The sequence below is a fragment of the Rattus norvegicus genome, chromosome 7 (genome assembly GCF_021556685.1).
Source record: "Rattus norvegicus strain SHRSP/BbbUtx chromosome 7, alternate assembly SHRSP_T2T, whole genome shotgun sequence".
Lineage (NCBI taxonomy): Eukaryota > Metazoa > Chordata > Mammalia > Rodentia > Muridae > Rattus > Rattus norvegicus.
The window spans coordinates 22,740,762-22,755,092 of record NC_141540.1 but is presented as its reverse complement, the minus strand read 5'-3'; the positions used below and the strand labels follow the sequence as shown (position 1 = coordinate 22,755,092).

The 14,331-nt window shown below is 39.4% G+C and overlaps 1 long non-coding RNA gene across 1 annotated transcript in view; it reads right to left on the bottom strand.

Moving 5' to 3' along the window:
• The window catches only part of LOC148004519 (uncharacterized), a 35,396-nt gene that overhangs the window by 17,412 nt on the left and 3,653 nt on the right, over positions 1-14,331 (bottom strand). Inside the window, exons 2-3 of the long non-coding RNA XR_015624512.1 lie at positions 11,999-12,044; positions 11,243-11,354 (exon numbers count right to left, since the gene is read on the bottom strand). This is a non-coding gene — a long non-coding RNA (uncharacterized LOC148004519). The remainder of the gene's footprint in view (positions 1-11,242; positions 11,355-11,998; positions 12,045-14,331) is intronic.

Below are 14,331 nucleotides of genomic sequence, written 5' to 3'. Positions count from 1 at the left end.
GCAGATGATATGATAGTATATTTAAGTGATCCCAAAAGTTACACCAGAGAACTACTAAAGCTGATAAACAACTTCAGCAAAGTGGCTGGGTATAAAATTAACTCAAATAAATCAGTAGCCTTCTTCTACACAAAAGAGAAACAAGCCAAGAAAGAAATTAGGAAAACGACACCCTTCATAATAAAACCAAACAATATAAAGTACGTCGGTGTGACTTTAACCAAGCAAGTAAAAGATCTGTACAATAAGACCTTCAAGACTCTGAAGAAAGAAATTGAAGAAGACCTCAGAAGATGGAAAGACCTCCCATGCTCATGGATTGGCAGGATTAATATAGTAAAAATGGCCATTTTACCAAAAGCGATCTACAGATTCAATGCAATCCCTATCAAAATACCAATCCAATTCTTCAAAGAGTTAGACAGAATAATTTGCAAATTCATCTGGAATAACAAAAAACCCAGGATAGCTAAAACTATTCTCAACAATAAAAGTACTTCAGGGGGATTCACTATCCCTGAACTCAAGCAATATTACAGAGCAATAGTGATAAAAACTGCATGGTATTGGTACAGAGACAGACAGATAGACCAATGGAACAGAATTGAAGACCCAGAAGTGAATCCACACACCTATGGGCACGTGATTTTTGACAAAGGAGCCCAAACCATCCAATGGAAAAAAGATAGCATTTTCAGCAAATGGTGCTGGTTCAACTGGAGGTCAACATGTAGTAGAATGCAGATCGATCCATGCTTATCACCCTGTACAAAGCTTAAGTCCAAGTGGATCAAGGACCTCCACATCAAACCACGTACACTCAAACTAATAGAAGAAAAACTAGGGCAGCATCTCAAACACATGGGCACTGGAAAAAATTTCCTGAACAAAACACCAATGGCTTATGCTCTAAGATCAAGAATCGACAAATGTGATGTCATAAAACTGCAAAGCTTCTGTAAGGCAAAGGACACTGTGGCTAGAACAAAATGGCAACCAACAGATTGGGAAAAGATCTTTACCACTCCTACAACTGATAAAGGCCTTATATCCAAAATATAAAAGAACTCAAGAAGTTACACCACTGGGAGACAAATAACCCTATTAAAATGGGGTTCAGAACTAAACAAAGAATTCACAGCTGAGTAATGCCGAATGGCTGAGAAACACCTAAAGAAATGTTCAACATCTTTAGTCATAAGGGAAATGCAAATCAAAACAACCCTGAGATTTCACCTCACACCAGTGAGAATGGCTAAGATCAAAAACTCAGGTGACAACAAATGCTGGCAAGGATGTGGAGAAAGAGGAACACTCCTCCATTGTTGGCGAGATTGCAGACTGGTACAACCATTCTGGAAATAAGTCTGGAGGTTCCTCACAAAATTGGACATTGAACTACCTGAGGATCCAGCTATACCTCTTCTGGGCATATACCCAAAAGATGCCCCAACATATAAAAAAGACACATGCTCCCCTTTGCTCATAGCAGCCTTATTTATAATAGCCAGAAGCTGGAAAGAACCCAGATGCCCTTCAACAGAGGAATGGATACAGCAAATGTGGTACATCTACACAATGGAATATTACTCAGCTATCAAAAACAATGCCTTTATGAAATTCATAGGCAAATGGTTGGAACTGGAAAATATCATCCTGAGTGAGGTAACCCAATCACAGAAAAACACACATGGTATGCACTCATTGATAAGTGGTATTAGCCCAAATGCTTGAATTACCCTAGATGCCTAGAACACATGAAACTCAAGACGGATGATCAAAATGTGAATGCTTCACTCCTTCTGTAAAAGGGGAAAAAGAATACCCTTGGCAGGGAAGAGAGAGTCAAAGATTAAAACAGAGACAGAAGGAACACCCATTCAGAGCCTGCCCCATATATGGCCCATACATATACAGTCACCCAGTTAGACAAGATGGATGAAGCAAAAAGTGCAGACCGACAGGAGCCGGATGTAGATCGCTCCTGAGAGACACAGCCAGAATTCAGCAAATACAGAGGCGAATGCCAGCAGCAAACCACTGAACTGAGATCAGGACCCCCGTTGAAGGAATCAGAGAAAGAACTGGAAGAGCTTGAAGGGGCTCGAGACCTCTTATGAACAACAATGCCAAGCAACCAGAGCTTCCAGGGACTAAGCCACTACCTAAAGACTATACATGAACTGACCCTGGACTCTGACCTCATAGGTAGCATTGAATATCCTAGTAAGATCACCAGTGTAAGGGGAAGCCCTGGGTCCTGCTAAGACTGAAACCCCAGTGAACGTGATTGTTGGGGGAAGGGCGGCAATGGGGGTGGATGGGGAGGGGAACACCCATAAAGAAGGGGAGGAGGAGGGGTTAGAGGGATGTTTTCCAGGAAACCGGGAAAAGGAATAACACTGGAAATGTAAATAAGAAATACTCAATTTAAAAAAATAAAAGAAATGACTATTTTAAATAAAAAAAAGTGTAAAAAAAAAAAGTATGCTTCATCCCAGGGATGAAGGAATGGTGCAATATATGAAAATCCATCAAGGTAACCCACTATATAAACAAACTCAAAGAAAAAAACGGCATGATCATTCCATTAGCTTCAAAGATGCATTTGACTAAATTCAACACCCCTTTATGAATAAAATCCTGGAAAGATCAGAAATTCAAAGCCCATACCTAAACATATTAAAAGCAATATAGTGCAAGCCAGTAGCTAACATTAAACTAAATGGAGAGAAATGTGAAGCAATCCCTCTAAAATAAGGGCCTAGACAAGACTGCCCGCTGTCTCCCTACTTATTCAATATAGTTCTCGAAGTCCTTGCCAGAGAAATCAGAAAGTGAAATGAACTCAAAGGGATACAAATTGGAAGGGAAGAATTAAATTATTAAATTTTAATTTTACCGGGCATGTTAAATCAAAAACATATTAAAACTCCAAAGTAAACAAAACAGCCATTCAAAACTCCAAACAGAAAAGTATCAAACTCTCAAATCAGTCTTTTTTCTTTGCCTTTCTGTTATCAAATTAATATAAATCTTAACACTCCCACATTAATGTCCGACTGACTTTAGAAATGAATGAATTCTGTTCCTATTCCTTAATATTACTGTGTTTAATGCATGTTTTCAAATAGCCATTTCTTGAATAACACCATATAAGCCCCACTGGATCTCGAAATTTTCAGAAGTTAATAGAAACAATACCATCTTTTATTTTCAGATATTCTACGCATACAACTCATTTTTTTCCTGATTTTGATCCAAACTCTCTTCAATCAACATACAGTAGATTCTTAATTGGTTAAGATGAATTTTTCTAAGTAGAACTTATTGGGAATGTGTGTATGGAAGAGGCAATACAACAGAGCACAACAGAAATGGACTTAGTCAAAACACCTACATTTATGCCTCTTACTAAGTTACGTTATAAGCAGCATGCTTACCCGAGTTTATCTCTGACAGACTGCTCTGATAATGACTAAAATTGGTGAACTCATTTTATAACGTATAAAGTAGCATGCTGTATTTGAATTTGTTTCAATGAAGTTAGAAAAGTCCCCCCCACTAGATTTTCCTATCTTAGCTGCCTTTATTCACTGAATTGAATTGTAGTAAACTATTATGTCACATCCACTCAAAATCGATTCATGAAACTTAATAGGTAAATACTGAATATTAAGGAAAAGCTAGAATACATAACTTGTTTATATGTGTGCATACATGTTAAGAAGCTAAAAATGTCAGTTTTTAAAAGATTAACTTAATAAAAACTTTAGAAATGAAAAATCGTCAAATCATGTTTTACTTTTATCTACTTAAAGCCATATTTTCTATTTTGTTTCCTACGTGAGAAGTACCTTATTCCTTTGAACAGTAAATCCCCTTTGTGTTATTTCATGCTAATGAAACGGCAGGGAGTAAGATTATTAAATTTTTTCCTTCTTTCACTATCTTACAATTTCAGTTTTATTCTAAATGGAACTACTATATATGCTATGCAATTTGTGGACTATTTAGAACTTGACTTGATTTGATTTCCCAATAGTGTTTATTAGTGTGTGTGAGTGTGTTTGAGTGTGTTTGAGTGTGTGAGTGTGTGAGAGAGTGTGTCTGAGGGTGTGTGATTGAGTGTGTGTTTTTGAGTGTGTATGTGAGTGTGTGTGTATGAGTGTGTATGAGTGTGTGAGTGTGTGTTAGTGAGTGTATGTGTGTGAGAGTGTGTGAGTGTGTGTATGAGTGTGTGTGTGTATGAGGGTGTTTGTGAGTGTGTGTGTGTGTGACTGTGTGTGTGTGAATGTGTGAATGTGTGTGTATGAGGGTGTGTGTGTGTGACTGTGTGTGAGTGTGTGTGTGTGTGTGTGTGTGTGCATGTGTGCAAACTAATGCTCTAATTAGCTGCTATGGTGAATACTATTCCCAACTCAGTCATTAAGGTTAGTATTAAGCTGTAAGTCATGTGAGGAGAGTGGTCACAAATAATAATTATGAATCCTCTTCTGTTAAATTGTCTGAGATTTCCAAATGCTGCATGCTATGAGTGGGCCTCACATCTCAGCACACTAACTCTATTAAGTATAATTCCATTGTGTTTTTCTTCACCAATTTTCTATGAACAACTTAATAATTTTTCTCCCATTCATTTTTTGGGGGGAGGAGGCAAGGTTCTTTGTTTTCTTGCTTATCATAGGTCCACAGAATTTTCTGTAGCCTGTGAGGAAGTCCTAGACTTAGGACACTGGATCTGTACACTTTAGGGAATTAACCAGTTCACTAAGCACGTTTTGTTTGTTTGGTTTCTGTTTTTCTTTTGAGATCTCACTGTGGGAGCAGAGGAAGCCCTGAGGAAGTGAAGTCGTGAATGGATGTGTGCTGTTAACATGAGCATGACCATGCCAAGGACCCCAAAGCCATTTACCCATGGGAAAAAGGCCAAGGCCCCCATGCCCCATGAGGCTCAGAAAAATGCCAAAGCCTTCTCAGGATGGTGTTGAGAGTGTGTGCAAAAAAAGTCTACTCTATCTTTCTCCCTGGCCCCATCTGGATATTTACAGCCTGAGGACTGCTCCCTGCAGAGACTGCTCCTACTAAGATTAGCTAAATCTGCCCCTTGTCAGTTACATATGCATAGTCTTCCCCTCCTTGTTTATCTGCATGTAATGCCCACCTCCTTGCTGCTGTGTGCAAGAACCCTGCTTCCTGGCCAACTCTATATAATAAACATGCTGAGCTTCTGGGATGCTGCGTTTTCTCCAGCCCACGGACCCAGCCTTGCCCATGTATGTGTGTCCAATGTCATTCTTCATTTCCTCCTCACCTCCGGTCAGGCCCAAGTCCCTGGAGCCACGCAAAGGACTTGGCAATCTCAGTCTGCTCCACTTTGAAGGAAGTGCTTGCTAAACTGAAATCTAAAGGACACAGTGGATTAAGCTCCCTATCAAGTGTCTTTGGTGAGGGTTGGGGTGTGTGTGAGACCAGTTACATTATGACTATTGCAGAAGAGTTAAGGATTCACAGTTTGTTTTAGTGAAGGTAAGCTCCCCAAGAGGTTATCATTGCCAACATTTTCCCAAGTCACCTTCTAGGAGGTCAACTGACTCCTAGGTGAGTCTTTGGTTACACTGCTTCAGTTTTCTGTGTTTTCTTCTGGCTACACTGTCCAAATGGCACCCACTGGTCACACATGGCTATTTGAGATGAACTAAACTTAGAACTAAAATCTGCCTCTTTAGTCACAGCAGGCAAACCAGTGGGCCAACAGCCAGCCAGAATCCATAGCAAGAAACACAGCAGAGATAGAATATTTCTATCATCTAGAAAGTTTTCATGGACAGCAGTGGTCTAGGTTCTTGGTGTCTGGTTTTTCCTTCGGGGAGAATTACTTGATGTATTAATATCCAAAAGTTTATTTTTAAAGCAACTACCAAAATATGACTTACTCACCCCCAAATTAATCCATTTTAAGTCTACAATGCAATGGTTCCTCATAAATCTACCTGAGTTCATCCCTAGATCACAGAACACAAGGAGAGGGGTGACTGCTTCTCAATTGTTTTCCAAGGATACTCCATGGCTAAAGAAATCCAGACACTGCAGAAGGAAGTTATAGGTTACAGTGTACAGATGGTGACTTTAGAGAATTGAAGCTGAATTTCTACCAACCCCAAGTGAGAAAGACGTCGTCGTCATGTGGCTGCAGCTTAAATGAGTTCAAAGAGAGGTACAGGCCTGGCTGGATTTCCCCAAGTCGTGTGCACAGGGGAGAGCTGCACTGCAGCACCAAAGCTGGACAACACTCATGGGCATGTCACAACTTAACATTTCTGTCCTGTCCTGGACACAGAAGTCTCTCTCTAGCAAGGGAAATCTAAGTCCATTAAAGCATGGTTAATATAAGACTCCTTCAGAACATTTGATTGTTGCAATACATACCATCCTTATGTAACAGTACACTATAATATGTACAGTACGTAGTATGTTCTTGTAGAGTGTGTGCAGTTATGTACAATAGTATGCAGCAGTATGACCACTGCACAATTATACTGCACTACTTTTGAATTCTTCAAAATTCAGCCTTTTATTGATAGTTGTACAAAAATACATTTTCCTAGAGTTGAAAAAATATTATACAGTATTTCACCTGGGCTTTTTATTTCATTGCAACATTAATATTTTTGTATCTTTTGCTAGTATCTTTAGATTCATTATAAGAGTTTTGTGTATTTTTCCCAATCTGGCCCCTATTTGATGCCATTTCAACGTTTTTAGTATTTTGACGAAAATAATACCACAATGATAAAGTCATACCCATTTTCTTTCGTCATTTACACATGTATATACACATATGTGGGCACTTATACATATTAGAATATACATATTTCTATGCTATATTGTGTAGAATACAATTCTATTATATGTCAACATATACAGTTTGCTCAATATGACTTCTGTGAATGTTATCAGTCAAGGGAAATATTAAGAGCCTGAATAAACATGGACAATATTTGCAGAATGCACATAAAATTGAAGATGTATATAAGCAAAAATGCAGTGTATCACTCACAGCTTTCCTATCAAATGCACTTTAAAATGTTTAATAGATAAAAAATATTTAAATTATCTTTACCCACTTTATTGTTTTTCTCAAAATGTGTGTCCTGGATGACTTGAATGCTGCTCAAGATTCTTTTGACAATAGTAATCAAATGTCTTAAAGGTACTTCTGATATTTCTATTCAGTTGATCACTGTTCAATAATTGTACCAAGTTGATTGCTGTAATTTTTTATCACTTTAAGCATGTAAATTTCATGTGTGAGTATATACCTTCGATTCTAGCTCTTGGGAGGCAGAGGCAGGTAGAGCTCCTTTTTGAGGCCAACCTGGTCTACATAGCAAAAACCTATCTTAAAAAAAATCGATCGATAAATAAGCAAATAAATGAAAAGGATTTAAAATATTTGACATTAATATGAACACAACCACATCTTTAACAACAATTGATTTTTTATTGCAGATAATTCATATAATCAATTTATAAAATGTTATATAGTGTCATATGGGAACTCAATTTCATCGTAAATTAAACCTGCTTTTCTCTTTTCATTGGTTGACGTTAGTTAACATTTTCATTCACATATACAATGTATTCTGATTATTCTCTTCCCCACATTGCCTCATCCCCTCCCCATAACTTAAACATACATAATCTTCTAGATTCAGGCTTTCCAATGTCTGATTTCTCTTTTATTTATTATATATTCCTTTACTTTTCCAGCTGCGTTTTATGATATCTTAATAAAAAACCTATTCTGTCATTAGCATTATCTCAGTGTTTTGGTAGGAGACATTCACATTCTTTAATAGCTTGTCATCAGTGCAAGAAATGACATCGAGTTCTCTCTCTGTGTCTCTTCTGTCTCTCTCGTCTCTGTCTCTCTCTGTCTCTCTGTCTCTCTCTTTTTCTCTGTCTCTCTCTGTCTCTGTCTCTCTCTCTCTCTCCATCCTGTCCCCAGTTATTTTGTTTTCTAATACAAGGTCTCACACTTTAGTCTAGGCTAGCCTTGAGCTCAAGGCAATCCACCTGCCTCAGCCTTGTGAGTGTTGGGATTCCAGGCATACACCATCTTGCCCAGTGAATTCTGTGACTCTCCTACATCCCTTTACCATTTCTGAATTATGTTTAATATTGGTGTGACCCTTTTCTAGCTTCTAGATGTAGTTACATTAACTTGATTAAAAGGTTTTATTGTTTAAAGGTGTGTGTATATATATATATATGAGCACTCTGTTTGCAAGTGTGCCTGCATGTCAGAAGAGAGCTTCAGACAAAAGAGGGCATTGGATCCCACTACAGATAGTTGTCAGTCACCATGCAGTTGCTGGGAATTGAACTTGGGAGCTCTGGAGAAGCAGCACTCTTAACCACCAAGCTATCTCTCCAGCCTGATAAAAAAGATTTTAAATTTCATTCTTTTTTGTGTTTGTTTGTAGCCTTTCTTCCTGAGAACATTGCGATGGAATCTCCAAATGGTACTTATTGGCATTTGGTGTAGAAGGAGCCATACGTGTGTTGCTAATATACTATAATCGAGTCCATGGATACGACCACTCTTCTCCAGGGAGAATCCTGACTGTTCCTCTGTTGGATGGATTCCCTCCTATTTTTCCTTACTTGTAAACTGTTACTCAGGTTTTGTACTTTTATGATGAAGTTGGGGCTCAAAAAATTCATACTGTTTTAAAGAAAACATGCTGTACCTTAAAACTTTATCTTAGAGCAATTTAAGAAGTGTAGGAATGGCTTATTTTTTAAAAGCTTTGAAAGAACTCACCACTAACGTACTGAGATAATAGCACCTACCTCACCCAACCGTTTTCTGTTTCTGATTATGTGTTTTTATTACATGCCTGTGCAAAATCAGGAAAGCATGACTAGTAAATCAATTAGTCAGACACTTGCAGCTCAGAATAATGGCTTTTTGTTGGTTCCTTTGTTTGCAGGCTGGGGATTGAACCCAGGGCAAACCCTTTACTACTAAGCTGCATTCCTAGCCCTGAACAGTGTTTCTTAAAATGTAATAAAAATCAATTGAACCTTTCGCTGATCACAGTAACTTGTTATTGTTTTTTACTGGTTAATAGCTTGCCAGTTTCGCCCATTTGTTTCAGAATGCATACTACTTTTGTGTTGGATTACTTTATTCGATTGTGTTTTTACTTTCTTACTGTGTTTGGCTCATTACTTCCGTGCTAGGCATTTTGGGCACAGAATTAATTCACGACATTTCTAATCTCATTTCCTGAGTATTATGTGCTAAGAGAGAGAAATTCACTTGCAGAATCTCCTGGCATGTGTTCGTTGTTACTCTAGCTTCCTGCTGAGGGGACTACTGTGGAACATTGGCTTTCATTTTTGTGAGCTTGTCTCTGTAGAACTCTATTCTTTTTATTTAATTATAAGTGTAGTGGGAGAATATGGTGTCAGCAGAAGGGCATTTGTCCATCTCCATATACGATTAATTTGTGTAACTAAAGAGGATGTTTTAATCCTTTGTTCCAGGTATACTCTCCATATATTGTATCGTTTGCTTTACTTCTCCTGTGCCCATCAGCCATGGACTTCCTCTCCTATTTGTCTAAAGATTCTGCCGTATATTTTAGTGCCTTCACCTGCAGTCATATTTCTGAGGGTCTCCTGCTGCTCCCATATGTGCTTACAGACAATGCTTCCAGGATGTTATGGCCCACCCATAGGTTCCTATTCTCAGCATTCAGATTAATTCTTGACTGATCATCTGCTATCAGTGTCCTGCGATTCTTAGTCATCTCAGCACTTGCCCTTTGCAGAGAGCCCTCCTGCCTGAGTCATGTAGCCAACCCTGTGCAGTCAATGGCCTTGCTGAGGTACATTTTGTCCAGGCTGATTGGAGATACTTTGTTGGATTTTCTAGATAAGACACTGCATCATCTAAATGAAATACGACTCTAGCAGACAGTTTGGAGAAAGTCCTCTCGTTAGCCTGCACCCCGACCAGGGTGAAATTACTGCAAGCAGCTTTCTCTGTGTCTACTTCATTTAATGTCAAATGTTCCATTGTTGCTTCCAGAGGAGCTTGAGGCCAGGTGTCCACCAGATGGGACCAAGCTCAGGCCCCACCAGTTCTTTAGTTTGGAGCAGCTGGAGTAAAAGGAAGCTCTGGTTTTAATCTTTTTCTTCCAGAATCCTTCTGCCTTAATTACATCCTACCATCACCCTGGAGGTTCAAGACTCACATTTCTTCAAAATACATCCCTTCTCTGGGGGAGTGGAGGAGGCAGCTGAGACGTCTCTGTGCGGTCCAGAGACTGGAGATGTCTTTGGTAGAGAGCCCTAGTTCTCATATGTTCTTTCATTTTGATCCTGGGAATAATCCCAACCAGTGATCCTCGTTACACCTACCTGCCTTTCAGAATTGATGAGTGCATTTCTCTAAGACAGTCTTTGTTTGCTAAGCAGGCACCTCTCTTTTTCAATGACACCATCTGTTTCTCTCAGGGTTCTAGTTCTCTCTCTTTGGAATCATCAGCTTAGATTTAGAAGACTAAAGCAGTTTTTATTTTTTAGGGATTCTTGTTTTTTTTTCAATTTACATCCCAATCACCCCTACCCTCATCCCTTCTCTCCTCCCTGTCCCACCCTTACAAATCCCTCCCCCATTACCTCCTCCTCCCCTTCTCCTCAGAGAAAGGGAAGCCCCACATGGGTACTGCCCCACCCTGGAACATCCAGTCATAGCAGGCCTAAGTGCATCCTCTCCCACCAAGGCACAACCAGGCAGTCCAGTTAGGGGAAGAAGACCCAATAGCAGGCAACAGAGTTGGAAACAACCTCTATTCCAATTGTTAGGGGACCCACATGAAGACCAAGTAGCACATCTGCTACAAACGTGTAGGAGGCCTAGGTCCAGCCCCTGCATGCTCTTTGGTTGGTGGTTCAATCTTTGTGAGCCCCTGTGAGTCCAGGTTAGTTAACTCTGTAGTAGAAGACTAAAATGGTTTTAAAGCTCAATACGGATGGACAAGTGGATGTGCAAATAATCCCCAAGCCAATAGGTCAAGAAGGAATCCATTGTTAACGGACTTCAATAGGACACACTGCATATCCATATTCCATGATAGAACATTATTCTATTCTATTCTATTAAAAATGGAAACAAGGAGGCTGCTAAAAATAACCTTTAGTGAAACAGTGAGAAGGGATGTACCTTACATAGAGTTGGAGCTGAGATCTCCTGTGTGTACCAGAAATAGTATGTAGATTATTGCTCCTTTTAAGTCCTATTCATGATGCTCTTGTGACTTGCTCCACCATCAACCCTGGGAACAAGATATAAAGACTAGTTACTATTTTTTATTTTATTTGAAGCATTTTTATTACATTTAGAGAGAAACAGAGAGAGAGACAAAGAGAGAGACACAGAGAGAGGACAGAGAGAGACTATGTGTCTGTCTGTTCAGAGGTCACTCCTCTTCCTCCACCAAGTCTGTCCTAGAGACTGAAGCCCACTTTTTATGCCACAAGTACCTTTACCTTCTGACTCAAATCACTGGCTCCCAGTCATCGTTTTTATCCCCCATGTGACCAAGTTGGAACATAATAATCCCCGAGGATTATTGTTTCATATCAAGCAGTAATTGACTACCAGGGTTCTGATGTACACTCCCAGGCAGTGTGCCTCTGATCTGGCTTAGTCACCCAGCCAGTGCGCTTCCTATTCACCTAAAGTGGACAGAAGTCTTGACTTCCCCGAAAATAGGAGTGCCTACACTACATTGTTGGATGGAAATGCTTACAGACCACCAAGAGAAAATGGCTTAGAGAAGGAGGACCTTGAACTAAGCCCCCTGTTTAGAAGGGAAACAGAGATGTAGTGGAGACAATGGGGATCTTTTTCATGGCTGAAGTGTCAGTGCACACTAATAAGATCTTTGGAGAGTGATGGGTGGGTAAAGAACGTTACCTGGCTCAGTCAGTGCTCTGTGGAGGGAGGAAGGCAGAGCTTGATCCTAGAGTATATGAAAGAGAAGCCAACTTTATTTTGGATGTGATGTGAGTTGAAACCCTGAAGTACAACACCAGACTGTACTTTGATCGAATTGTGCCACGCTCCTAATTGTTCCCGACTGTCACAAACACAGCAAGCACACAACATCAAAGCAGTTACCGTATCAGGAAAAAGGCACTTATAATTGAACAAGTATCCTGGATCTCTGCTCAATGACAGAGAGAAAGGAGACCTAATTTACAAAGCAGGAGAAATGGGCCAGTGAAGTGAAATGGTGCAACCCAGGTTCTAGAAATACACTGTGACAAAGGTATTTGATTTCAATACAGTAAAACTACACAGGAGAGAAATGTGCATTTGGAAGAAGGCTACAATGTTTCATTGTTTCAGATCAAATAGTAATTCCATTAAAATAGACTAGGAAGAACTTGGGGGTGAGGCAGCTGCTGCTGCTGCTGCTGCTGCTGCTAAACATTTAATTTGATTGCAATTATAAATTTAAAAAAAAAGACACCAGTGATTGAACACTGAGAATCCACAGGTCAACCAGAATCTTTCATTATGACCCTTTGTCTTGGGACTGGAACTGCCCCAACCCTCCTGGCAGATAATTGCTTTCCCAGTTCTCAAGGTTCACAGGAAAAGGCAATTCCAAGACTCCACTGGTAATGCATTCCAGTGCCTGATAGCAGAGCAGGGAAGGTTTCCCTTATCCCAGCCTAGCTCAGGGTCCATGATTCCAATGGTAACAAGATCTTCAGAGATCATCTGAGGCTATCTCCCTGGAGCACCTAAACACCACTTAAGTACAGAGGACAATTTGTACAGGACTCTAATGGAGACAGAAAATAAGAAGCACAGTAGCCTGTGCTGTAGGCTTCTCCACTGTGACCTTCTGACCTCACATGGCAAGTGAGTTCCATCACTTCCTCTAAGGCCAGGCTCACACAAGCCTGACTTCCTTCCTTTGCCCCTCTCCAAGTTCCATATAGTGTAGGATGCCTTGTGTTGAGCCTTCCCACTACCACCTTTGTGTGACAGCACTGTTCCTCACAGGTGTTTCAGGTACCTTTTCCATCAAGGATGCGGTAAAGTTTGGCCTTGTTTTTTCTTATGTGTGTAAGTGGGAGCTGTCTAGAGAAGCTCCCTGTTGCCAACTACTTTGGTTATAGCAACAGATTTCTGAATATTTCAACCATTTTTGTGTGGTATGTTATTTGTGGTAGGGATCTCTGACTAATTATGGAGTTGAGTACTATACCAAACTATTCCACAAAATAGAAACAAAGGGAGCACTATCAAATTCCTTCTATGAAGCCACAATTATTCTTATCCTAAACCACACAAAGTCCCAACAAAGAGAGAGAACTTCAAACCAAATTCCGTTACTAATATCAACCCAAAAACATTCAATAAAATTCTTGCAAGCTGAATCCAAGAACACATCAAAACGATCATCCATCTTGATCAAGTATGCTTCATCCCAGGATGAAGGAATGGTGCAATATATGAAAATCCATCAAGGTAACCCATTATATAAACAAACTCAAAGAAAAAAACGACATGATCATTCCATTAGCTTCGAAGATGCATTTGACTAAATTCAACACCCCTTCATGAATAAAGTCCTGGAAAGATCAGAAATTCAAAGCACATACCTAAACATATTAAAAGCAATATAGAGCAAGCCGGTAGCTAACATTAAACTAAATGGAGAGAAACGTGAAGCAATCCCTCTAAAATCAGGGCCTAGACAAGGCTGCCCACTGTCTCCCTACTTATTCAATATAGTTCTCGAAGTCCTAGCCAGAGAAATCAGACAGTGAAATGAGCTCAAAGGGCTACAAATTGGAAGGGAAGAATTAAATTATTAAATTTTAATTTTTACCGGGTATGTTGAATCAAAAGCATATTAAAACTCCAAAGAAAACAAAACAGCTTTTTAAGACCCCAAACAGAAAAATATCAAACTCTCAAATTAGTCTTTTTTCTTTGCCCTTCTGTTATTAAATTAATATAAATCTTAACACTCCCACATTAATGTCCGACTGACTTTAGAAATGAATGAATTCTGTTCTTATTCCTAATACTACTGTGTTTAATGCATGTTTTCAAATAGCCGTTTCTTGAATAACACCATATAAGCCCCAGTGCCATCTCGAAATTGTCAGAAGTTAATAGAAACAATACCATATTTTATTTTCAGATATTCTACGCATACAACCCCTTTTTTTCCTGATTTTGATCCAAACTCTCTTCAATCAACATACAGTAGATTCTTAATTGGT